Source organism: Rhagoletis zephyria, unplaced genomic scaffold (genome assembly GCF_001687245.7).
Source record: "Rhagoletis zephyria isolate East Lansing unplaced genomic scaffold, Rhagoletis_zephyria_1.1 Rzeph_scaffold_00029, whole genome shotgun sequence".
In the NCBI taxonomy this organism is placed as follows: Eukaryota; Metazoa; Arthropoda; class Insecta; order Diptera; family Tephritidae; genus Rhagoletis; species Rhagoletis zephyria.
In genome coordinates this window covers 410,697-435,970 of record NW_016157113.1, presented here as the reverse complement: position 1 = coordinate 435,970, position 25,274 = coordinate 410,697, and the positions used below count along the sequence as shown (strand labels likewise).

General features: G+C 34.1%; 1 protein-coding gene across 1 annotated transcript in view; it reads left to right on the top strand.

The window, feature by feature from the left end:
• Positions 1–25,274, top strand: part of egl (Egl_like_exo domain-containing protein) — a 46,517-nt gene that overhangs the window by 471 nt on the left and 20,772 nt on the right. The window lies entirely within an intron of this gene.

Here is a 25,274-nt window from a genome sequence, read left to right as displayed (position 1 = left end):
CCACTCATTTTCATTTAGAGAGCTTTAGCGATGGAAATTTGGCAGAATTCCACTGCAGGTGTAGTAAGAGAAGAGAAGAACTATTTGACACTATCTTATATGAAAATTTGCTTGAAAAATTTCGATAGGATAGAAGAATGCCAAGAAAACTAAGGGCGCGTTCACACAAAAAAGTCGAGCGGCGCCGAGCGAAGCAAGCCGGAACAAAGCGAAGCTGCACACTGAACGGTGTGAAGCGGAGCTTTTCCAATGGACTCTGCTGCAAAGATACCAAAATACTCACTGTCAATGAAAAGCGGGAAAAATATTCGCAAAATTTTATTCAAAAGATTAGTTGTAAAATTCGTTTGTATTTTAATAGTTTGCTATTTTGTTTACAGCAGCATCAGGAAGAATTAAATAGAAAATTCCATATCAAAAAGTGTTTTGCTTTCAGCTCTTTCATATAGCTACAGCAATTTGAAAGCTTCTCTTTGCTCGGAACGGCTTCGTTCGGTTCGGCTCCGCCTTCTGTGTGAACATAACCTAAGAAAATAAAGCGAAAAGCTGTTTTATTACTGCACCTGGTATAATTTCACCATGAGTTAGGTTAAGTTTTGTTTACGTTGGTTTATTCTTCTGACAGGGTAAAAAGATGATGTGTTTTGGAATGGATTTCCGTCGTACCTTGGAGAAAAGCGTTTTCGGCGTAGTGTCATCTTCAGTGTCATTTTCTAGATGGAATTGTTTGTCCTCATTCATGTTTGTGTGACATATGTACTCGTACATACAAAGGAAGAACTAGTTCCGTCTGTCTATCCTTTTGCGCGATCATGTGTGTGAAGGTGATTATTCACTTGCACCACTATCACCGGTCCTTTGTGATATCACTGCCAACGGTAACTGCTAAACTAAAGTGAAAAAAATTGTGTGTGAAGAATGATGTTTCGTAGGTGGTGGATGTCGATTCCGGTGAGCTCCTCAGGACTAATTAAAAACTGCAATTCAAGCAGTGTTCTATCACTATACCCAATAGAATTGATAATTGCGTCTTAGAAACAATAATTAGGTGGATTCACGTCACGTTATCAAGAAGATTTCTGACTGTTGGGATGAAGTTAGCCTTTTTACCATGGCAGACGTTGAGAGAGGACACTCTCATCGATGTTGTGGTGTTTGGTGGTGGACTCCCTATTAACATAAATTGCAAGACTTCGTTCACTTCCAAGCTTTCGCGGATGATGTTTGTGCACTGTCAACAGAATATTATTTTAGATAAGATAAGACTTGATGGCGCCAGCATGTTGGTATCATGTATGGGCCCTTTTAAGGCATGGAAACGCTATCACATCAACAGACACCATAATTTCCTGGTCTTATTGTGCCATTGATTCTCTTCTCATTACATGTCACTATCTTTCAGTTGTTTGCAGGGGAGCGCAAAGAAAAAATATATGATTGACACTTGGTGTATTGAGAATTGACTGCCCGATATAGTATTGCGCTGTCCACTAGAAGGAGAAGGTTGGATGGCTGAATATCCATCACAGTTCAGACTTCTTATAAAATAAAGGGTCTATGAGTAATTCTCAATGCCAACTTTCATGGAAGTTTCACGTCTGAGTTTTGGTGCTTCAAAGCTTTGACGCCATTTTGGCAATGGCAAAACGTGGGGTTTGGATATACACTTCAATGATCAGACTCATTATCAGTGGCATGGTCGAGTAAACTTTGAATCAATAGCCTCAGATATATGTTTGTCCTACTTCCAGAAATAGCCGCCTAGTGCTATACGGGAGCTTTTTCTACAAAACCTGGCATGGCTCTGCCCTGGGTGCCAGGTCACTCAGGACTACCATATGAGATTTTGAACCAGAGAGAGAGAGAGAACTAGAGAGGACTCATCCGCAACCACTTATTGGCAGTCCGACTTTTGACTATCGAAGCCAGGTTCTGAAACTCGGTGAATATTGCGCTTAGCAATAACTGGAAAAGATTTAAGGGTTGTACGTTGGCAGAAAGTCTAGCTAAGTATTTGCATTCGTTGAGTTAATGAAACTGTAGACAAATTGGAATAAATCGAATGACTTATGATGCCAAGTTTTCTGAAAACTTTTGTTCAAAATAGCAAATCTTTAAAGAGGGTTAACATATGTTAGAGAATAATTCTATTCAAAAATTTCATTGGATTGGATTGTTCTTGTATCGGCTAAATAAAAGTGAAAAAAAAACATACATAAGTGTTGGAAGTCCACAGCTATTTAAGTGGGCATGTATAGAAATAAAAATAGAAGATGTTTTGCAACGAAAAAAATATTTTCCAAATTTATACCTACATAAATAGTACGTTTGCAATAGTGCTAAAACAACGACTTAAAACAATCGTTTGCTCAACTAAAACTACTCGAAAAAGCTTTCAATGTCGATCCTTCCTTTCACATGATATAACACATACATATGTATGTATGTAAAACAGCTCGTATTTCGATCACATCACATCAAACATGAGGTCCTTGACATAACAGCTATAACAACAAGAAATCAAAACAAAGTAAAAAGGTCAAAACTCTCAAATGAATGCCAATAGTCAGGCGACAGGTTCAATGTCGCATGCCTCAAATTTTGCAACAATGCAACACACAAAATATGTATCTTACGCATATCGGCTCGTACATATACTTTACATACGTACATATGTATGTATGTTAGGGCGGGTAAATTTTTTTTCGACATCGTTTCTAGCAGATTCGGATTCTACATGAAATTCTAAGAAAAAAGTCCTTTAGACCAGTGCTCGTCAAAGTGGTGGTCCGCGGACCGGTGCCGGTCCGTAAGCCATAAGTCGCCGGTCCGCAAAGGGCGTCGCGAAATGGACAACGATTTTTTGATGTTTTATATTACTGTTTAATGAGGCTATATACAACTTGTATAATAAAAACAACTTAAATTTGTTAAACATTCATAAAAAATCGCTAATATCTGCTATCATTAAATGGTAATAGGTCATATATAGACACCCGGCTAATAAAGAAATTCATTTAAACAAATTTTAATACATATGTGAGATGATCGTAAACGAAAAATAATCAATAAAAAAAGGTACCGGTCCCCGACGTAATAGAAAAACTGCAGCCGGTCCGTCACACTCAAAAGTTTGACGAGCACTGCTCTAGACCATAGCTCTAAAATTAATTTCGAGCCGGTGCAATTTTAAAAGAAGATATCTTTAATTGAAATCAAAATACATATTATTAACATCAAGAGAAATACACCTGCAAAGAATGGACCCGATAGGTGGCTCCAGAGCCGAGTTATTCCAATTTTTGTTCGAAAGCTATTTCAAAGGGGAGGGGCGCATTTTGTTTGTTTTTTCAGTAGGTGGAGTAGAAGTGGAGTTATTCCGAAATGAAGTTCATTTATGGTCCGATTTGCTTCAAATTCAAAATACATATTATGAATATCAAGAGAAATACACCTGCAAAAAATGCAATTTGAATGATGCTTCTTTTGTTCGAAAGTTATTATTTTCCGGTCGGTGCCTGATTTGGTTTCACCATTTATGAATTTTTAAATTATTTAACAGAATGTATATTACTCCACCAAACAATATATGTAAGTGAGCTAGACGATTAACAGGTGCTGTTGGACCTAAAAAACTTCCCAGGAAAAATGAAAAAGTGTGTGAAAAAAAGTGAAGTGGTCGAATTTCGACAACGGGGCGATACTTGTATTTAGTAAAGTTTTACGAATGACATTTTTTTTAATACAAATTTGTATTTGGCGGTTTTTTGATACGAAGAATTAATTTTTGATATCTATTTCTTATTTGAAGAACCACAAGATGGCGCTACAAAGTAAATCTATACTAATATGTATATATTTTGAGAAATTCTCCACCGATTTTTTTGAAATTTGGACACCTACTGCAGACTTTCCAAGGATGGTTATAGGCTGAAAAATATTTAGGTACATAAAGAGGGCGTGGCACCGTCCATACAAACCGAGTTTTTCAAGCTGCATATCTCTGGAAGTATTCGTGGTAGAGTACTGCAACTTGGTATGGGGATATATGAAATCAATACCATACTCATGGAGAAAAATGAGAGCTATTGGAAAAAAGGGCGTGGCACCTGCCATACAAACCGAATTTTTCATACTACATACATTGCTCTGGAAAAGTTCGGGAAGCTGGTACGGTGGTATTTATATGAAATGAATCGCATACTCATGGAGAAAAATGAGGGTTACTTGTCATGTAAAATTTTTCGCTGAATCTGAATATGTATGTAGTCAAAATATAATAAACTGCAATAGCTTTTGAGATATAGCCAAATTTCGGTTTTTAGGGATGTGAAAAAGTGTACTCTTTTAACTGTGTATTTTTTTTTTATATAGCTGGCCGATCTCAAATTTCTTTCTACAGTAGTGAAGCAAATTAAATTTACTAACTTCTGCATCAACGATATTTTCCAAAGGGATTAGTAGTTTAGGCGCTAGTCATTGATTCATCGACAATTTGCATATGTAAAAAAAAATAATAATAATAAAAAAAGTATCATTCGGTAAAAATATCCACATGAAATAACCTGTTAACTTTTAGATTCTTGCACGTCAAAGCATGATTCTTCATTTACTATAATAAGGCCCTGCTCATCTTAATTGAATAATAAACGTAGAAGTTATGAGCACTTAAGTAGAGATACATACAAAAAGTTTCTATACAAATTTATGATTTGCATATTATAAAGTACACACCTTTTACTACAATTTTGAATCGCTATATCTTAGAAATGGTAATCCTTAGGATGAAAAATGTTATAACAGTTTTTATAGATAATTGTATGATCTACACTTCCGTCTCACCTATTTTTATGATAAACCTTACCGTTTTGCTGGAAAATTAAAAAAATAAATCAATTTATGTGACCTTTGACCTTGCATAACTTTTTTTTGCAGACGAGGGATCGATGAGGACTTTTGACATATGATTTATAATAGTGTTCGCAACATTCGTATCAATTTTTAGCTTTACACGAATTATTGTAGCCATGCCTATTTTTTGAGCTAACTTCACTGGGCTATTGATTTGTAGCTCCATCTTGCGGTTTTTTAAATAAGAAATAGATATAAAAAATTAATTCTTCGTTTCAAAAAATCTCCAAATACAAATTTGTATTGAAAAAAAAAACATTCGTAACACTTTTGTAAATAAATATTAATTCGCATCCATTAAAGATATCTTCTTTTAAAATTGCGCAGGCTCGAAATCAACTTTAGAGCTATGGTCTGGGGGAATTTTTTTCTTAGAACTTTATAAGGAGTCCGAATCTGCTAGGAACTATGTTGAAAAAAATCTATCCATACAAATTGACCCGCCCTAATGTATTTATGTATTTTCTTTGAGTATTTGTTGCCAAACAATGTCAACCCGTTTGCCACGATTCCATTTTAGCTGACTTGTTGCTACAAGTTTTTTCTGATTTTCTTACATTTCCTTTTTTTTTGACATTTTGTTGCTGTTGATTTTGTTTAATGGATTAATGCACTGGATACTTATACATGTATTGTGTTATCGGGGGCTGAATGAATTGCGTACTTTCCAACGCACAAGTGCAGCATACCAATGTCACTCATACATATACATATATAAGTACGTATAGACATTAGAGTGATTGACTCTGTTTTTACAAACCGGTTTTATTGAAAATGGAACTACATAGAATATTTTTATTCATTTTATCGTATATCGGTGTATATCGGAATACTGGAGTATTTTCCACTACAGAAAATTACTTAAAAAATAAAAGGAAAACCGAGCGAAACGCTTTCACTGTCTTTTGTTGTTGTAGCAGCTTGCTAAACTCTGTATAAATCGGTGTATCGACTACATGTTGTCTTCATTCTCATCTAACGAAAGGCTTAGGGATAAACCAGTTCCGACAGATGCGGGCCGTGTGAAGAGGGATGCTAGTGGGCGTGTAAAGAGGTGGTTAGTGTCGACGGGGCATTTTATTCAAATTGGACTGATTAGTTTAACCTGCTGTGTCAAAGTATAGCGAGCATCACGAACCAACTCGAGTTTTAACTCTGCGATAGGTGGCGTTGGTCTCCGATGATTGAATTCAAAATGGTTAGAGTTGGGGAAAGAGTTGATGGATTCCTGATGAATGGCCTGTCTTTAATATATATATTTGAATAAGTAGTCTGGTTCAGCGGACGATGTATTCTCATTCCCAAAACAACCGTTTCTACATGTTCGGTTCTCACGACAAATCGGTGAAGCGAATTAAGTGTGAAACTTATTTTGAATTACTTATTTTTAAATTAAAGCTATACTTATTTTTAGCAGTCATATTGTAATTTTGGCCATAATTTCTGGCTAACAATTAGCCAGTTAGTGTTATCATAAAGAAAATATGTAAAATAAAACCGGAACACCCTAATAGACATCAATTGTGCAGCATTGTAGCAAGCACTGGTCCAAAATGACAAATTAAATATTTCTATATACATACATACATACATATGCATGAATTTAGTTGCCTTAACACTTACATATACATACATATATATATTTCTTTACATACATATATATAATTGATATATTATGATAAAAAGAAATTGCCCCAACAAAGACCTCGTCGACGTTAAAACGAACGCCTAAATTGGTGACACTCCAGTCAACTGGATCACCACACGGATCGCTATACGCGACGCATTACGAGTCACATTGAACCAACTCGTCGAAGTCAACAACACAAACGGAATGTAAACAATCAAGTTCTTTTGCCTTTTTTCCTCTGCATTCCAATACGACACTTTAAATTCCATTAGATAGTTGGTTGTTATGGTTATGATAAATATGTATGTTTTTATGTACATACTTATGTATGAGATTTTCCATATCAACCATGCAACCGTAAATTGAAGTACTTATTTAACCACAAACATGGAAAGAAATGTGAAATTCTCCAATATGGTGGGAGGGAAAAATAAGTATGAGAAAAGAATTAAAATACGACAGTAGGTGCGGCTCCAAGCGGGCGTCTGTCTCGGAACAAGCGAGTCGCGATATAAATGTACATCTTCAAATCCTCCTTCCCGCAATGGACTTAGGGCGCGCCACGTAAAAAAGACAAATTCAATGAAAAGACTAAACAAGTGCATGAATTCACCACGAATGCACTCGAAGCTGTTCATTAACATGGACGCGTTGCTGCAGGTTTTGATTTGCACGCCAAATCGCCAATCGTTATTTGTGAATTGTGTCTGCATGAGTGATGAAGTTTGCGTTCGAGATGGTGTTTCATTCATTAACTTTAATGGAGTATTATGAATGATATGGAGCAGGATTGAACGGATACAACTTAAAGCCGAAAAATTTGCGCTCAATTGAGTTTCCATCTCTCTATTGGTGGGGGTATATAGAAGTTTGGGGAAGTTGTGAGTCAACTACACTACGCTTTAGGTGTGTTTTTGGGTCGTCATGAATTTCTCTGGAATTTCCTTATACCATGTTCTGACCGACATCGAAAACATGTTTTCGTTGCTAAAACTGGTTTTCGACCTAAAACTTGTGTTTTCGTCAATGTAAAATCTGTCAAACGAAAACAAGTTTTCGCTGAAAACCACTTGATAACTCACGTTCCACTCATTCCAATCGGTGTCTGCACTAGTTTTTTTTATCATCTTTAATACGTCATTTCGGATTTATTGTTAATTGGCTGACCAAAATAAAATAAGCCTGGAAGTAAAAGGTTGTTAATGAAAAGAAATTGAAGGAAAAGTATTTTGGTTTTGTATTTGTGCAGCAAAACTGTAAACAAAGGATGTAAGAAATATCAACGAAAACACCAACAGTCGGTGTGAACAGCCTTCAGCCCACAATCCCAAAACTCGTTTTCAAGGTGTTTTCGTTGTCGGTCAGAACAGAATCTTCTCCTCGCTGTCCGATCATTCGCTGAAGTAACTGTGTGTATTCACGCATGAATCTGTACCAGATCAAATTTCTATCTGAATCAGTTCTCTTTCAAATGGTTTCAGTGAAGGGTTTGTGCTTGACTATACTCTTTTCAATATACATACATATGTATTTGACGCATCTCAAGATATGGTGTATGTATTTATGAAACTCTCAGAAGTCATAATTTGTGAAAATTTCCTAGAATTCATCATGAAATTGGAGAGTAACAGGAATACATATGTATTAGTTTTGACATAAATATAGGGGACTCAAATGGATGAATAATGCTGAATTATTTTTCAGCCAATTTAGTACTAATATTATTATTTACACATTTTTAGGAAGGCACCCACCCATACATTCATAGACATTATGTATGAGAATCTATATATATATATATATATTTAGCATATCTGTATGCTCGTTTATTCTGTCTTTTTTTGTGCCACCTGCATGGAGGTCTATTAATTTTACTCGCCTGGCATAAGATTAGACTTACAAACTACTTAATTTGGATCGTGTAAACACGTACATACATATGTATGTACGCACGTGACCGAGTTTGTTTGATAATTTTGTTTTTCAGTTTGTAAACAATTAGCCTTTGGTCGTTATCATCAACTATTTTATGCGTTGTATGTGTGTATGTATGTATGTACGTATGTATGTACGTATGTATGTATGTATGTACTTAAAATAAATTCGTAGATGCACTCCCACGATTACGCACGCATGGTTCAAAGCAGTTGCCTAAGCTTTAGTTTTTTCTATTTGTTTTTTTTTTTCGAATCTTTGTTAAACTGAGTTGCGGCGTGACCCACTTAATTAACGTCGATTTGACGGTAAATTAAGTTTCACACTTTAATTGCAGTCGGAGCCACAATGCACCGAATAGTAATCGTTGGCAATTTTGCGAAAGAAGAAGAAGAAGAAATAAGGCAAAATAAACAAGGAAAGAATGAAGTAGGCAAAAGTAGCGAGAAAATAAATAAAATTGTTGCATGACAAAGTGCCTACTTAGTAACTTCATAATGTTCATAAGTATTTATATATACATATCTGCACATAAGTACACATATGTATTTAAGTATATGAATGCGTTGTGTGTCAGTGGATAGCTCCACTACGCTAAACACCTACATTACGCTGTCTGCTTAAATTGGTGCCGAGCGGTTGAAGGTGGCTGGTTGCTGGTGGCAGGCGGCTACTTAATACTTAGTTGGCAGATGGTATGTTAAGTATGTAGGTAGCAGTTTGATGTGTGTGTGTGTGTGTGTGTGTGTGTGTGTGTGTTGTGCATGCACGCAATCGCAAATCGCGCATTATAATGAAGTCTTTAAGCAATCTACGGTTTTAGCGAATAGCTTTGCGAATATTTAATACAGTAACTGAATTTTGTTGGGCGATTGGAATTTAATTTCTAACGATGGACGATGCTTTGAATGTTATCGCTTAATAAGCATATCAAAGTTATTCGGAACTTTGGATGAAAAACCCAATTGGAATTTGCTTCAGACGTTGACCACCATGGCAAAGACAATAGCGAATCCGGTTTCTTATCCAGTCAACCCACAGTTACATGAAGTAAGTCTTGGTATTCGTAAGTCATTGGCGCACTTTTTGCTTATCGTGCACAAAGATCCCAATATTTTTTTCTTTTCAACATTCTTTCCTTTATTGCAGCAACAGCCAGTTCTTTAGCAAGTCTTGCGATTAATTGGTCTTTCCAGCTCTCATCAACTACTTCTTGCAACCTCAACAGCACATCTTCTTCAATTCTCACTGTATCTTTTGAACTTCGTACAGCGATTCCTTGTCGCCGACGGAAAATAATTAACTATCATTCATCTCGGTTTTGAAACTTGCAAAACAGCACGCAAAGCTCTCCCTAAGTCCACTGCAAAAATAATATTTCAGAGTTTGGTGCTTATCGAAAATATGCTAGGTTTCTCTTTAATTTCTGAATGGGTTTGTCTTTTACTGACCCAAATATTGGTGACTCTTTCCTCCTTATCGAATACAAAATAAGACGCAATATCTGCAAAACGTACGATCCTTGCTTGTGTTCCAAGGCTGTGACGTCCTTCAGATTACCAAACTGAGAATATTTTATGTATGTATTTGCATTAGAGATGGTCAAGAGATTCCTTGGTTCTCGACTGCAAGCTATTCCTGCCGACGTTGTTGCTGATTCCTTTCTTAAATGCGTTTGCTAGTAGGCAGTTTCTTGCCACCATTTCAATTATTCCGGGGGCCAGTAATAGTCTACCCGAGTACCCATGTAATTCATTCTTCTTCTTCTTCTTGGTTGGCGCTGTTAGCAATTCTGGCTGACTGCAATAAAGCACCCCAGCCGTTTTTTTTTTGTGCCAATTGGATATTGTCCACTCGTACGACATGGCCGAAGCAGCGAAGCCGGGGTATATAATTCCCCGCGCTGTGGCTATATCGCAGTAAAGCTCATTCAATAATCCAATGTCTGGGTCAAATTATCAGCCTTAATTTCTAAGGATTTAAAATGAATAGTGGGAAAAAATCGTAATGTCATTGAGTGCTTACACTTTTAGTACTAAGTAAATTTTCGTTATTGAGACGCCAGTCTACCTGCATTGTGATTTGATCTGTTAGCTCCGTATTGATTGCTCTCCAATTAAGCTTAGATAAGACTTTTAGCATCTCCAAGATTTCGGCTGTGTCCAATTGTACCAAATCACTATCCAAAGGTCTACTTTTGCTATTGCCAGTTGTAAGTTCCTCTACTGGTATCTTCCCTTTGGGTTTTTATCTAAGACTTCTATGATTTTCTGAGAGTCCTGACTTTGGGAATATTAGTCCTTTCTGGGGCTTCCTATAACGCTAGTTGGCACTTGGGACTTGGTCCTCCTGATCGTCCTTGATCGGAGAGCAGCCTGAAAAAATTATCTGCTTCTTGGATTTGGTGGGTGGCTTTAGAGTAGAGTTGGTTCCACGAGTTATAGAAAATGGTGTCGTACGCACTGACAGAGATCTGTTGTATACAAATAAGGCTGATTAACTTCGAAAATTACCCATTAGTCAAAGAAATCTGTTCGCGTTTAGGGTGCGGGAAGGGCCCAGTCTAGCTAATCATGGGTACGGATCATATGACACCTTCATCCAGCCATTAGTAGAAAAAGGAAACGAGTAAAATGGCATACTTAAGGTGATTTTGATAAAACAAAATAGAAAACTTATGTATTTTAGAGATTTTAAACCTTCAATTGAGTGTTGAATAAAAGTTTTTATAAGTTGTTTATCACAAGAAAAAGTAATGATAAGAGTACGCATATCGAAGTTCGCAAAAAAAAATAATTTCTGGGACACCCTCATGTATATACAGTTACTCCCAAATTGAGCGTACGGCTCTTTTTTTTTTGTTAATATTCGTAATTTTTTGTTAATTTTGTAATAAAATATGGCTTATATTTTAGCAAACTCTATTTAAATCCAAGAATGCTACTTTTTAATATGAATTTCTAAAAAGAATTCAGGTATGCAGTTTTATAGCCCATTAAATTTTAGTGCAATAGTGTGCAAATTTCAAATCTCTAAAAAATCGCGTTGATTTTTGAGAATCTTTTTGTTGACGGTCCTACGCATTTTTTTCCATATAAACAAATTTTACAGTATATATGTACTTATATGTACCAACCTATTCCCCATTTTTATAATTATTTACTTATTAAAAAGAATGTCAGGGATGAATTGCATAATAAATAAAACAAACAAACAAACAAATAAATAAAAGTGAATGAATGAATGTGAACTGGACTAGATTCGCATATGAATGCCAACTGCCAACCGTGGGTGTTTATATTTAGGTGTAAGTATATTTATCTTATGCACATAGTATGCATGTATGTGTAGGTATTTGCTAAAGGTGAGCAAATGTAAAGTCACGAACATAATTAAAGATAAAAAACAAGCACAAGAACTCCACACGATGCACTTAAATAAATAACTCTATACATACCAGGGTGGTCCTCAAAATAGCAAAAGCTAAATTTTGTATGTGGTACCCCTTTGTTTTGCTCTACGTCCAAATAAATACATCCTAAAAAATTTGAAAATTATAAGAGAAAATTTAGGGGTCGCTACAAGGGTTTTAAAAATATTAATTTTTGAACCCCAAAAAATAGCCAAAATTTTTAATAGAAATCTGATAAATTTGGCATATTTTTGAAAATTATTCATATAAATTCGTAAACTCGTGAATTTTTGCGTTAGAAAATAAAATTTTTTAAACCACTAGTAGGGCCCCCTATTTTTTCTTTAATTTTAAAATTTTTATGGATGTCTCTATTTAGCACGTAGAGCAAAATAAAGGGTGGGTGCCCCATGATGTTGATATTTTTAAGGACCACCCTAATACACACGTATGCTGTTGCATGTTTGTACACATTGCATTTATTTTAGTTCACATGGACTTCCAAAAAGACTTCACAGAACTCATCATTCTATCTACTTATGCACATACATACACCGATAGTTCTATATAACTACACACTTACGTACATACTTACATACATACATATTTAATATGTATCATGCCACATGAAATGGAAAATATTATAAAAGTTGCGTCAATTAAAGTTAGCTCCATCAAGGGCTTTCACACCGGCTTTAGAAACCACATTTCGGTCATAAATTATTACAACTATAACCATTTGTATGTAATGAGAGGAGAAAAAGGTGTGAATTGCACAAATGTTTAATAGTATATTTGTCGCATAATAAATAAGCAAAGTTCGATAACGAGATTATATTTCGGTAGAAATATCTTCAGCTTTCGAGCGTAGCGTAGCGCAAAACCAATAACAAATATATACTTATTTAATGCATGCTTTTCTGTTATCTACAACACCTCTGGGATGAGAGAAAAAGTATGTTTCTATGCAACACAAAACTTTTCAGCAGCTTCTTCCTTCGTCCTTGTTGGTGTATCTATACTAACTTGTATGATCCCTTTAAGCCACCTATGAACATTTGGCTTCCAGAGAGTACCAACACATATCTACATACATATGTATGTATGTACGCACATATGTACATACGGATACACATATGTATGTATGTATATGTTTTAAGTACGTTTTTGAATAGCTGTTGCCACTGCCAATCGCATCTAGTCCTGATACTATTAGAAATGTACAAAATGTGCAAGCGCACACGAAACATTCAACAATCGGCAGTTACGTGACAAAAATGCTCAATTGAATTTCAATAAAAAGCAATGAAGTCATTTTGCAGCCAGCTTTACACAAACACATTAACGCATATCGACACCTGAGCGAAAGATCGACCTAACTCGGCAGCCCTTTCGAAAACGCCCTATCTCAGAAAACTTTTCAAGAATGCTTTACTACAGAATTCGGTTCAAAAACGGCCTATCTTAGCTGAAAATACATTGAGAATGTGTTGAGATAGGGCATTTTTCAACCAAATTCTGAGATAGGGTGTTTTTCAATAAAATTCTGAAATTCTTCAATCGAATTCTGTAGCAGGGCGTCCTTGAAAAGTTTTCTGAGATAGGACGTTTTCGAACTGGCTGTCGAGATGGGTCGATCTTCCCTCTTCTCAGGTATCGATATGTAGATATGTAGATACCCTGACGAAAGAAACTGTTTTTTTTTTTTTAAATCGCCTAATTGAAAGACTCCTTTAAAACAAATGCAGTGAGTGAATGTTTGTTTGAATTTTGATACTCTTTTTACTCAAAGGAACAATTTGCGCCTTGGAAGTATGAAGAAGCATCTTTGAAGTATAGAGCGAAAGCGTATTCAAACGAAACATACTAACTTTGAAGTTATTTAAGCCAAATGCATTTGAAAGTAGTTGAAATCAACTGCAGAGTCGGATAATTGAATGCTTCCTAGGAAATCGCCTTGTTAAATAAATTAGATCGTTGCAAGGGAAAATGTAAGAATTTCAATTAGTTTTTGTTGAAAATAAAGTAGTTTATAAACTACTTTCAGATTAATTTAATTTCCTGCAGGGTACATATATGCATTTCGCTGCTTAGTTTTACCTTCCCACTTTCCAAATTCGACTTTGCCTGCCTTTGTGTGTGTGTATATTCACACATTTTTATCAAAGTTTTTATCCACATTTATGTATGTAGGTAAGCATGTCGCATTTTTCTACCCGCTTTTTCGCATTTTTGTAAATATTTTAAAAATATTTGCCGTACAATTGATGAGGGTTTGATTGGAAACGAGTATTACATAACCCACAGGATAATTTTCATTTAAAAAACGTTTCATAAATATTTTGGTTAAGTAATGTTAATTTTTTTTTTGCAGACCCTTTTTGGGGGGGGAGAAGTTTACAAATTTTGTCATATTTGACAGGCAATAGGAAATTAACATACATACTACTTATTTACTATTTTTTATGAGGAGGAAGCATCGAAAGCCTGTGTACCCCGTTTTTCCCCCAAGACTACCGTCAAGTATTTCGTCATGAGGCGGTTTGAGTACGAAGCTCACTCGTATGTACGTTACTGTTCTAGTGTTTTCAGTTTGTTAGTCATTTCATATGGTCGATAGGGTGGACCGTATGATTCAGGATACCGGTTTAACTTAGCAAACCCTTAGAGCGCAAATTCTATATGTAGATGCCAGACCACTGTCAACCACAATTACTTCCCATGAAAGGTTATGGTGCTCTCATTTTGCAAACTATGGCTCAAAGCCAGCTTTTCCGAGTTGGCAAACAAGAAATTAGCTATAGCCTAATAGGTTTATTTGCCCACGGAAAAGACTCACCAGTGAAAGAGTTTTGTCGTGATTGTCGAAATGAAAAGGAATCTGAAAGCGTCGAGCAATTTCTAAGTCTTTCAAACTTAAGACCCTCAAAACTATGAAACTTTCAGCGGTTTATAATTCAAAATAAATGGTTCTGTTTGTAGAAAAATGGTCGGCTTCAAGCCGAAAAACTGTGTCATAACGAGACCTTCCCGTCTATGTTTGGCTCCATAAGGGATCTAGCTGAAGTCAACCACTACAGCGTTGATCCGAAATTATCTATAGAACTAACTGCGGTTGATCTAGGTTCAGTCCTTGAGTTAATTCTCAAACTTAATGCGAATCAGGACCATGCTATATGAAAGACTAGCCTGAACGTCTACCTAGTCCGCTTTTTTCAGATTGGTTTTTGTTTGCGAATTTTGAAAAATTTCCATGTGCTGAAATTTGGAAAGCTCTTTTTTCCATCGCCATAGAGTTGCTGCCTGTTAAAAAATTAAATTCAAACTATATATGTATGGATATATTAACTCAGTTTATACTTAATTACCGATAAAAAGTTGTACCATAGTTACGGTGACCATCCGTTCTGTATTATACGGGACAGTCCTTTTTTTCCTATTGTCCTGGTAATTTATTTATTTTATACGGGACGCCAAATGTTCTGTATTTCTTTTAATGTCCTGTATTTGTCCCTTATTCGGTGTTTCGACGCCTTAACAGCTCATTAAAATTGGCATGCCTATGAACGAAGTGATGATCGTAATTTTCTCCATAAACAGTTAGTATTTTCTAATCTGAATGCCTGTGATTCGAATCGAGGAATACATACAGTGACCAAAATAGAAATTAGGACTCGACATTTTAGTTAGATTTGGCTACTTTTCCTTAGTTTGTTTAATGTTTATTATTTATTTTATGAAAGTAAAGCTATTTTCCCAACAGAAACCATATAATACCAATTTTCCCACTTTGTGCAAAAAACTATAAAAATTAAATCTGCAATGTTTCACCAAAATTTCAAACTTTTTAATTAGAATCTTTAGAAAAAAATTTGGATTGCAGTTTTGTAACGAAAGTGCTGCTCATTTGCTTCTCTATCAAAAAACGGTCGAACATACTTTGTATGAAAAAAATTCGTAACACCGTCAACAAAAAAAAAAAAAACCAAAAATTAATGGTAAGCCTTAGTGATTTAAAATTAGTATACTCAAATTTAACGCATTTTTTAACAAATATTACGGGGAAAAAATCTCGAAGAAATTATCCTACAAATTTGTGATGTTGCTATAAGGATGCTGTTTCAGGGCTAATACATCATTGAAAAATGCTTTAAGATCTGTGAGCTGTTGTGGAAAAAATTAGCAAAATTATTTTTTGTCCCGTATTTGGCTCTCATAAATATTTTGTATGAAAGTAAAGAACATTTTGCGGATTTTTTTTATGTGGCTTTCTGAGGAGGGCATTTACCGCATAAAAAAATACCTAAGTGTACATTGAAAAATAAAAGTAGTAATTGAAGGAGCTAAAACAGTTTTGTTAATCTTAATCTGTATTTTATTCTTAATCTTAATCCCAATTTCAAGCTTAGCCCCGACCTCAATCCGAGTTTCAATCACAATCGTAATTTTAGTGTTAATCTTAATCTTACAATTAAACTTAATCTTAGTTGCCATCTTAATAATTAATCGTGCCCAATCCCTTCCCTACTTCTGTCGCTTTTTCATTTCATTGCAGGTTAGAATTAGAGCTCAACGAGTGTGTCGCTCTTTCGTTACATCGATGTTTACATTTAATCCCAACCGAATGCAAAGAGTGTAAACAAAATTTTTTTGGCCGTGCCTCCTGTCCAGGTGCAATTTTAATCAGATCAACTGCGCTTTTAATCTGAATCAACGTTACTGTTTGTCTATGCTATATATGTATAACCTAACTTAAGTTACGATTTGTTATACAATAATAACTTTGATTTTAAGTATGTCCGGCCTACCTACCTAAAGTTGGTCGAAATAGAGTTCTTGCGACATTATTTATGCTGAAGGCCTATTCGCTCGTTTTTTGAAAACCTCCCAAGGGCCGACCGAGGTCATTAAGTCAGGAATTAAATTGCAGAGCTTTTTTAAGACCATTGCGAAGTCGTCGGCATTGAACAATACTTTTGCATTCAATAAAATTTATTAAAACAGGCTATAGTAAAATATTCCCTACCTCTTCGAATCAGTGGCAATCAAATATGAACCTAAAGGCACTATTGACATTACTTTTTTATTCAGAAGAAAACGATTTATTTGTATTAACGGCATCTAATCAGTATAATATCTGTATATTTCAACTTTAGTTAACTGTTAAATAAAGAAAAATAAATCAGTGCCAGCTGATAATAATAACAAAACTTTTCTAACCTCAAAGTTCTAAATATAGATGTGACGTTGTATTCTCGCTTCGAACATAAATATGACATCGCATTAAACCTAAACGGCAGCGGAGCATACGCAGACTGCATACAAAAGTTTCAAAGTACTCGTACATACACATTTACATACATACATACATACATACCCTGCAGGAAATGTATCTAACTATAAGTTGGAAGGAACTAAACTTCACTATTCTCTGTATATTTTCTTTGAGGATAGCTTACTATACTTGTATGGCGATGGCCGCGATATAGTCAAGAGTGGTTACCTCTGCATTAGGTGTAAACTAAGTTCTAACTAACTACTTTTTGACATTAAATATCAATAAGAAAATACATAGTTTTAAAATTTGTTTACTCCTTATTTATTTACTTAATTTAACATTACATGTTTGTTTACATATTCTACTGCAGGTGGTCCCATATTCGAATTCCGTCAGATACTTATATGTAACTTCAAAATGTTAACATACAATTTCGATCTACATTTTATTAGTCCTGAAACAACAAGTATTTGTGAAGTGCAGGAAAAATGTATATTTAAAGTAAACGAACTTGCTTAAAGAAAGCAAACTCCCTATTATTTACATCTGCATGACTCCTGCATTACTTCTCAACCAGTTCAAAGTTAGCTTTTTGTTGTTAACTGAAAGTTTTATATTTTATCGAAATCCCGCTAAAAAGCTAGTTACAAGTGGTTTACTTCTTATCAATTGATAATTTTGTTTCTGCAGGGTAGTCTGCAAATAAGTACCCAGCCAGCAAAAAATCCGAAAGGATTGTGTATTTAGTGTGCTACATATACGCAACGCTCATTCAAGGTCTGCTTTTAGGCGTTCAAACATGTTGGCTTTTCGCTACTTTCATATTTTTGTTTTGTTTTGAAATCGTAAAATAAAGTAAAGGCGGGAAATGACAAGTGCAAAAAATCGATGCTCAACAAAATCGAAATTAAGAATCCACATAACGCATTAATGGCATTTGCTTTCGCCTTGTGAGGATTAACATACATACTTGCATAAATATATATTTCAAAATAAATAATATCGTCGTTATGTCTGCTTTTTGTTTGCTAATTTCATTAACCAAGTTACAAAAAATGTTAAGAAAGAGGAGAAGGTATAAGCATACGTCGTAGCGAAACTGGCACGCAATCGCTTACCATAAGCTCTTCATTGTCGGCAAGCCGCCTGCTGTTAAAAGTCAATCCAGCAAATGTAGCAAGAAGGTCATATATAAAAGCTCAAACAACCCTTTGCAACAAAATAAATATTTACAAATATTATTTTTCTTAGCATATACTTTGTATCTTCATATATGTATGTACATATGGCCATATGTATGTGTCGTAAGGGTATGCGGCTGATTAAAGCAGGTGTAGTGGGTGGATTATATGTATGAGTAAGCCATCGCGACGTATGGGGTGATAGCATTGTCAGTGCGTCAGAAGGTGAAGGAAATGACACACATATGTAGCCAAGCCAAAAGAATTTATGCACCGACTTTGAGGTTATATTCGACTTTTAAAGCTTTAGGTAAAAAGATTAATATTGACATTGGAATTTATGACTTTCTTGAAAAGAAGTGCTATTAAAAGAAAAATGAGTGCCAATATTCATATTTAGTCTTTAAGGTTTTGGTAATTTCAATGAAACACATTTTCAGAAACACACACACAGTTAAGACCACCTAGTATTATTGACTACAAGATCACTTTCAATAAATATCTATAAAAAACTTCAAACAGACTCCGGCGGAAACAGCAAAAAACGTTGCGTTAAGGATGTATATGATTTTTTTTTTTTACCAAAATGGTTAAAAAATATTAAAAAGTCATGTAAACGTCGAAATTGAATAAATTGAATGCATATTATGCCAATTTTTACGTTAATTCTAATAACTGTAATCACGTTTAACACATAAATTTGAATATTGATTTATTTTTATGTTAAAAGTTTTCGAAATTGATTTTCAATCCTAGTTACCCCATTTGTAGTATAATAATATAAAATATATACTAATTACAAGCAAATGTGTTGGTACATAGTATTTGGGTAATATTTATATTAATAATTAATATATTTAATAAATAGTATGATTAGTATTTATTGTATAAAACATTGTAGAATACGATGTATTGTGGAACGATTTTCCGTCATCCCTTGTCAAATTTGGTTTGGAGACAAACCGGTTTCGGCGTTGTGCCATCTTCAGTGTCATTTTTCGTTCTGAGTAGTTCTTGTTTCCTTCTGTTTCAACTGTCATTAGATCATGCATTCCCAGCTAAGTGCGTCAGTTTTTGTTTCATTATCTTGCAGGTAGGTGCTTTTTGGTTGCTTGTATTCGCCGGCGGGTAGAAATCCGTTATTTTTATTTTCTTGGTTTTCGTGAGTGCGTCAGTTTATGTTCCGTTATTTAACAGGTAGGACTTCTTACGATCGAATGTTTCACTAGCCTCCTTGAATAATTTCTCGCCACGGTACACAAAATTTCGATTGATTTTCAGTGGTTGCGACATCCGAAATAACATTTTTGCAGGCCAATTAGGACAACATGATTTTCGTGCGAAGTCGATTTCAATATTGCAAACAACTAACATAAAAAACTTTAAACATTGAAAGTTTTACTTAGATATCACTTTTCAAATAGTCGTTAACTTAAATTTAAGTATGGTCACTGATTACTAAGAATGGGTATTAAGTAGTGTACCAAATTGTTTGCTAAAAAAAAAGATGTTTTCACAAAACAAAAAAGGCTAGAAAAAGCTAGAAGCTAGACCCGAAATTTTGAGGCCAGGAAATAAAACAAAAAGCCTAAACTAGCCACATTTCATATGGTGCTTGCTAGATCGATCATCAATAGCTTGATTTTGTGTTTAGGAGTAATCATGTGTAACCAAAGGTAATCACTTACAGATTTGTCAAATTCCAAATTTTTTGAAATCTCACAAGTTTGTAGGTGGGAACGAACAAATCTACTAATAAAAAATTCCATGCGTCGTAAACACATATTTAAGTATATATGTATGTATGTACATTTGGGTGGTCCAAAAATGCATGTGAAATTCAAATACGACCTCTAAATATTTTTTGATTTCAAAATATACAAATAAGGGTATATTTTTCGGTATAGAACAATCCTATGGGTGGTGATAGCAAATTCCGACTTTACTTTATTTGGACCACCCTAAGGTACATACACTCTTAAACATTAAAAAGGTTATATTGAGTAATTGAAAAGAGTTATGTAGTGTGTGCACTCATGCTTACTAAATGTCTTCCAAAAACGGCCTTCTAACCTCCAAATGCGGTTGATCAAAGTCGGTCGGCACTCTATCATAAGTTTAATATGTACAACCACTATTCGCTACCTTTTTGGGCTCACTTTCAGTGACAAATAAGAAACCGTTATCACTTCTCTCAGTCTTTGGGTTTATTTATTCTCTAAGTTATTTAGCTACGATTTTTTGTTTTGTTTATTTTTCCTATTATGTATCCGTTTTCGCGCCAATTACAGTCACAAAAACCTCACACTTTGGTGTGGAATGTGGCTGGTGTATGCCTAAATGGCTAAATGTTTTGCGAAAGTTGCGCGAATAAACTTAGATAATAAAATGTAAAGGTATACTTATGTACTTATATTTATGTATATATATTTATGTTTATGTATGTGGGTATGCATGTATCTACACGAAGATGAAATCACGCTTAGAGTCGTTTGCTAAAATGTTGACCAAATTACAGTGTTAATGGAAGTTTTGTGTATCAAATCAGAGCATTAATTGGTGCTGAAATTCGAGACTTCTTGCATATTCTTTTGAAATGATTAGTTAAGTGAACTTTCTATGCTATGTGTACTTGAATTAGTGTCGAATCAACTTTGATATGCAATTAATAGCGAATTCCTAAGCTGGAGAGAAATGTTTGAATAAGTTTTAATAGGGTTCAACTCGGTAAGTGTTTTATATGCAGAATCATATGTACACATACACGTACAAAATGATACGATAAACTTATCTACGGTGAAGGAAGTTAATTTCGAAAGTTATTAAAAATGATAAATGAGTTTATTTTACATATTTATTAATATTTAATATATTTGATTCGAGTACAATTGGAAGGATTATTAAAAAGAGTTCGAATAATTTCATTTAAAGAACAAAAAATTGGGCCTAGAAAACTCAACTGAATTTTTATCTGCCCATAAGAAGAAAATTCCTCAAATTATCAAAGTGTTTTTTTAGGATATGAGTTTTTTAATTTAAAAAAATTTTTTTTTTTTTTTGCAAACTCGAAAAATAAATTTATAATTAAATAAAAATTGTGTAACATAACCTTGTTTAGAGTTTAAATTCCAAATTTTCCAATATTCAAAAACTGATATCTACCTTTAAAAAACACTTTGAAAATTTCAGGATCTTCTAAAATCAGTTGGAGGTATTGTATAAAAAGAAATTGAGCCAATAATGTTTATAAGTTTTTGCTTTTACGTTGTTTTTAATTTCAAAATTCTGTAAATTTTTCTATTTTTCGAATTATTTCTATATAGCCCTAAATATCATCTTAAAAATGAGACCAAACCATTTTTGTAACTGTAATAGTTTTTGAGAAATTCATAAAATAAACTTTGCATATACCAGAAATCGTATAACTTAACTTTAGGTAGTTTATGCTATGGCCAACTTGTGGTAAGGGCCACAGATATAGGATATAAAAGGATTTTTGTTTTTTGAGTATTGCTCTTCGATTTGCTAGCAAGAAATGTTGCCATATTCACAGTTTTAACTGTAAATCACAGTTTTTAACTTACAGTTTTAGTAAATTATCTCCTAGTACAAATTACAGTTTTGTCAAAATTTCGGATTGGAAAGAATAAATTAAAATATTTTCTTTGGCTTTTTTGGCATTCCAATCATGGGGTTAAAATACCTTTAACATTCGAATATTTTTTTTGTTGAAAATGCAGTCTTTTCTTGGAAATTTACAGTTTTTTGAAAATAAAATTTTTCTAAAAATTCTGAATAAAAAGTTTGAAAAATTGGTGAAATTTTGTCGAATTTTTATAATTTTTGTTCGAAGTGTGAAAAGCGGATTTATATGATGTTTGTGGTATAACTAACTGGGCTTTTATAAAAAAAATACGAAACATAAAATAAACTAAAGAAATATAGCAAAAAACTCTTCAAAGTACGACGAGTTTATTATTTCTGCCGCCAATGTATGTAGATGCCGATTTTGGCATTTCCTACATATACAAATTGAGTCACTAAACGGTTTCTTTAATAATTAATCCGCTCAATAAATTCAGATTATTTACTCTACGCAGGTGTAAAACATGATTGCCATTTAATGATCATAAACATTACTACCTAAATAAATCATCTTATCCCCCACATAAATTTTGAAGATAATAAAAAATATATGTATGTAAGTATTTAGTTATTAAGGCATTAAATGAAAAGACGTGCGGTACAAATCAAACCTTGAGCCAAATGATTTTTGTAAGCCGGCTAGCTGACAAAAAATATCATTAACAAAGACACAAACAAATATACATACTTATACTCGTAGTAAATAACAAATAAATTGTAAACAAAAAAAAACACACACACACATAAATAGACCTACTGCATTGTCTGTAATGTAAATATTTAAGCCACAATCACTCACACTAATCCGCACTAGCAGCGGCGATGACCTGCCCGGTACCGGTACTTCCGTTACAATTTTCCAAAAAGCCAGCGGAAAATTTCCCTTACACTTGCGGCAAGCTCATAATTCAATTTAATGCATGAAAATGCTTAGGAAAATTTCAATTTCTGCCAGCAGAGCACGTGAGTGCCAACGATTCGGCCGATAGGTCGCTGTCGGCCAAAACACCTTTTCCAGCACAAAATTTCAATGCAGAGAGTATCATAAAAATTTGAGCGCCATAAATTTAAAGAAACTACAGCCGGCGCGCTATAGCAATATAGTATCAAGTGATGGCAAAAATGCATAGCCAAATACCTGGAGGAGGTAGAAGACCTGTCTGTGTTAGCGCAATGACAAGAAGGCGGTTTCGTATTATTTTGGTCACCATAAATATTTGTAAGTTTTGCCAAAAGAATAAATATTTGCCTTATTTTGTACATTTCTCGTACGTACATATATATGTACATACATTAATATTGTATTTTCTTGTGGGGCAGCGAACAGGTGCGCACACCATTAGCATCACAGCGCATCATCCGACTCACACTTTGGCTTTTTTATCACGCTATTCGCAATATGATACATTTAGTTGTACTAGCAGGAGTTGCTACAATTCGATTGTAGCACATTGTGAGTGCAGCTCGCACATGCACATTTGCTCATATATCTGCATTAAGGTGGTCCAGAAAAGAGAATTAAAACCGGACAAATTATTGCGAAACAAGACTACTTTTATGCTATTGTTCTTAAAATGAGATTTTATTAAAAAAAAAACCACTTAAAGTTATTTTTTTACATAATGCCGAATTTCCCTGGGCATGGGTATTTTTTAATACCCAACATTGCCTTAAAAATGTTGTTATTTGATTTATTTAATTTATTTTTGAATCAATCAAAGGCCCGTTCAGCACAGTCGTTAACTACTTTCATTTTAGAAAAGTTCGTTATAAACAAGAATCGTACTCCAACGTTGAACTGGAATATACAAAAAATCTTGGATTTTTATATTTCCGTTGTTCAGAACCAGTGGGGCCGGTTTAGAAATTTGGTAGCTAGATTTAGCTATTATTTTGAAAGTTTAGCTATAGAAATTTGCGTTTAGCTAATCGCTATTTTTTAGCTTTTTTTTAAATCCAGTTACCTATTTCAGTAAATTTTTTTTTATAATTTCTCCATTTTACACAGTTTTTAATCTTGATATATATGAAACAGTACACAAATTGGTATTCTGGCATGTCTATCCATTTTTGTTGTATCGTTTACACCGTGCGACAAAAAAAAAAATAAAAATTTCGAAGCACAGGAAGCAAGCAAAATGTAAGGCCTTATCGCGAATTCCACATGAACAAACGTTCCCAAAATTATAAAGCATCATAAAGCATGTTAAATTATGGGTACGATTTATTCACATGAAATTGGCGAATTAAGGGACGTTGGCGATTAAAGGACGTTGTAATTTCAAAGATTCAGAGCAATGTAGAATATCAATATGGGTACCAAATGAAAGAGAGAGATCTGTGGATATAAAATTTTTTATTTTTTTTGGTTTACGAGGACGAATGGGTATTGAAAATGCTCTTTTAATTAATTTTATTTTTTTAAGCTTATAAAGTAATAAGGGTGAAATACGAGGATGTGGTCGAGTGTATAGTAGTCCTTAACATCTATATTTTCAATACCTACTTATCCTAAAGCACCAAAAAATTGAATAAGCTTTAGCTCTATAGATTTTTCTCTTTAACTTGGAGTGCATAAGGTTTTTCTACATTGCACTGAGTTTTTTAAATAATATTTTGAAGTAATCATATTTTGCAAATTTGAAAAAATCTAAAAACGCAGTCTTCCTATATCTGGCCCATAGTCGAATCGCTGGTTTGCTCTTTAATAATTATTAATTATAATCAATCGCCTACTTTTGTTCATAACGTTTTCCCTTACATATTGTGATGTCTTCACTGATTCATCGAAATAAAATGCGAAACTAAACCAAGGATATTTTTATATTTAGGAATTTTAATAATATATATACTAGTCACAATTATAAGGTGTTTTACTACTCCAATTCAATGTATGTAAATATTTAGGTTCATATTGGTTTGCGTTATAATAATCTAATTATTTAATTTATTTAGCTATTTTTGAAGAAAAATATTTTTAACTATTTTGTTTGGCTATGAAAAAATTTTTTTAGCTAAAGTCTCAACATTTTCTGGCAACACTGGTCAGAACTGCATCAAAGACTTTTTGTTACGGCTTTGTTTCCATATAAATATTGCAAATATTGTAATATATTGCAAAAAGCTGCCTTCCCAATGCAAGTGAGCGACTCTCTAGAGAAGATTCACTTAATTCACAACGTGCGAAAACTTGTCGAAATTCTATTCTGCAACGCCTAATAGTACATCGAGAAATTGTGGCTTTAAAAATGGTGTAACCCAATGCCTTTTCTATATTTCCAG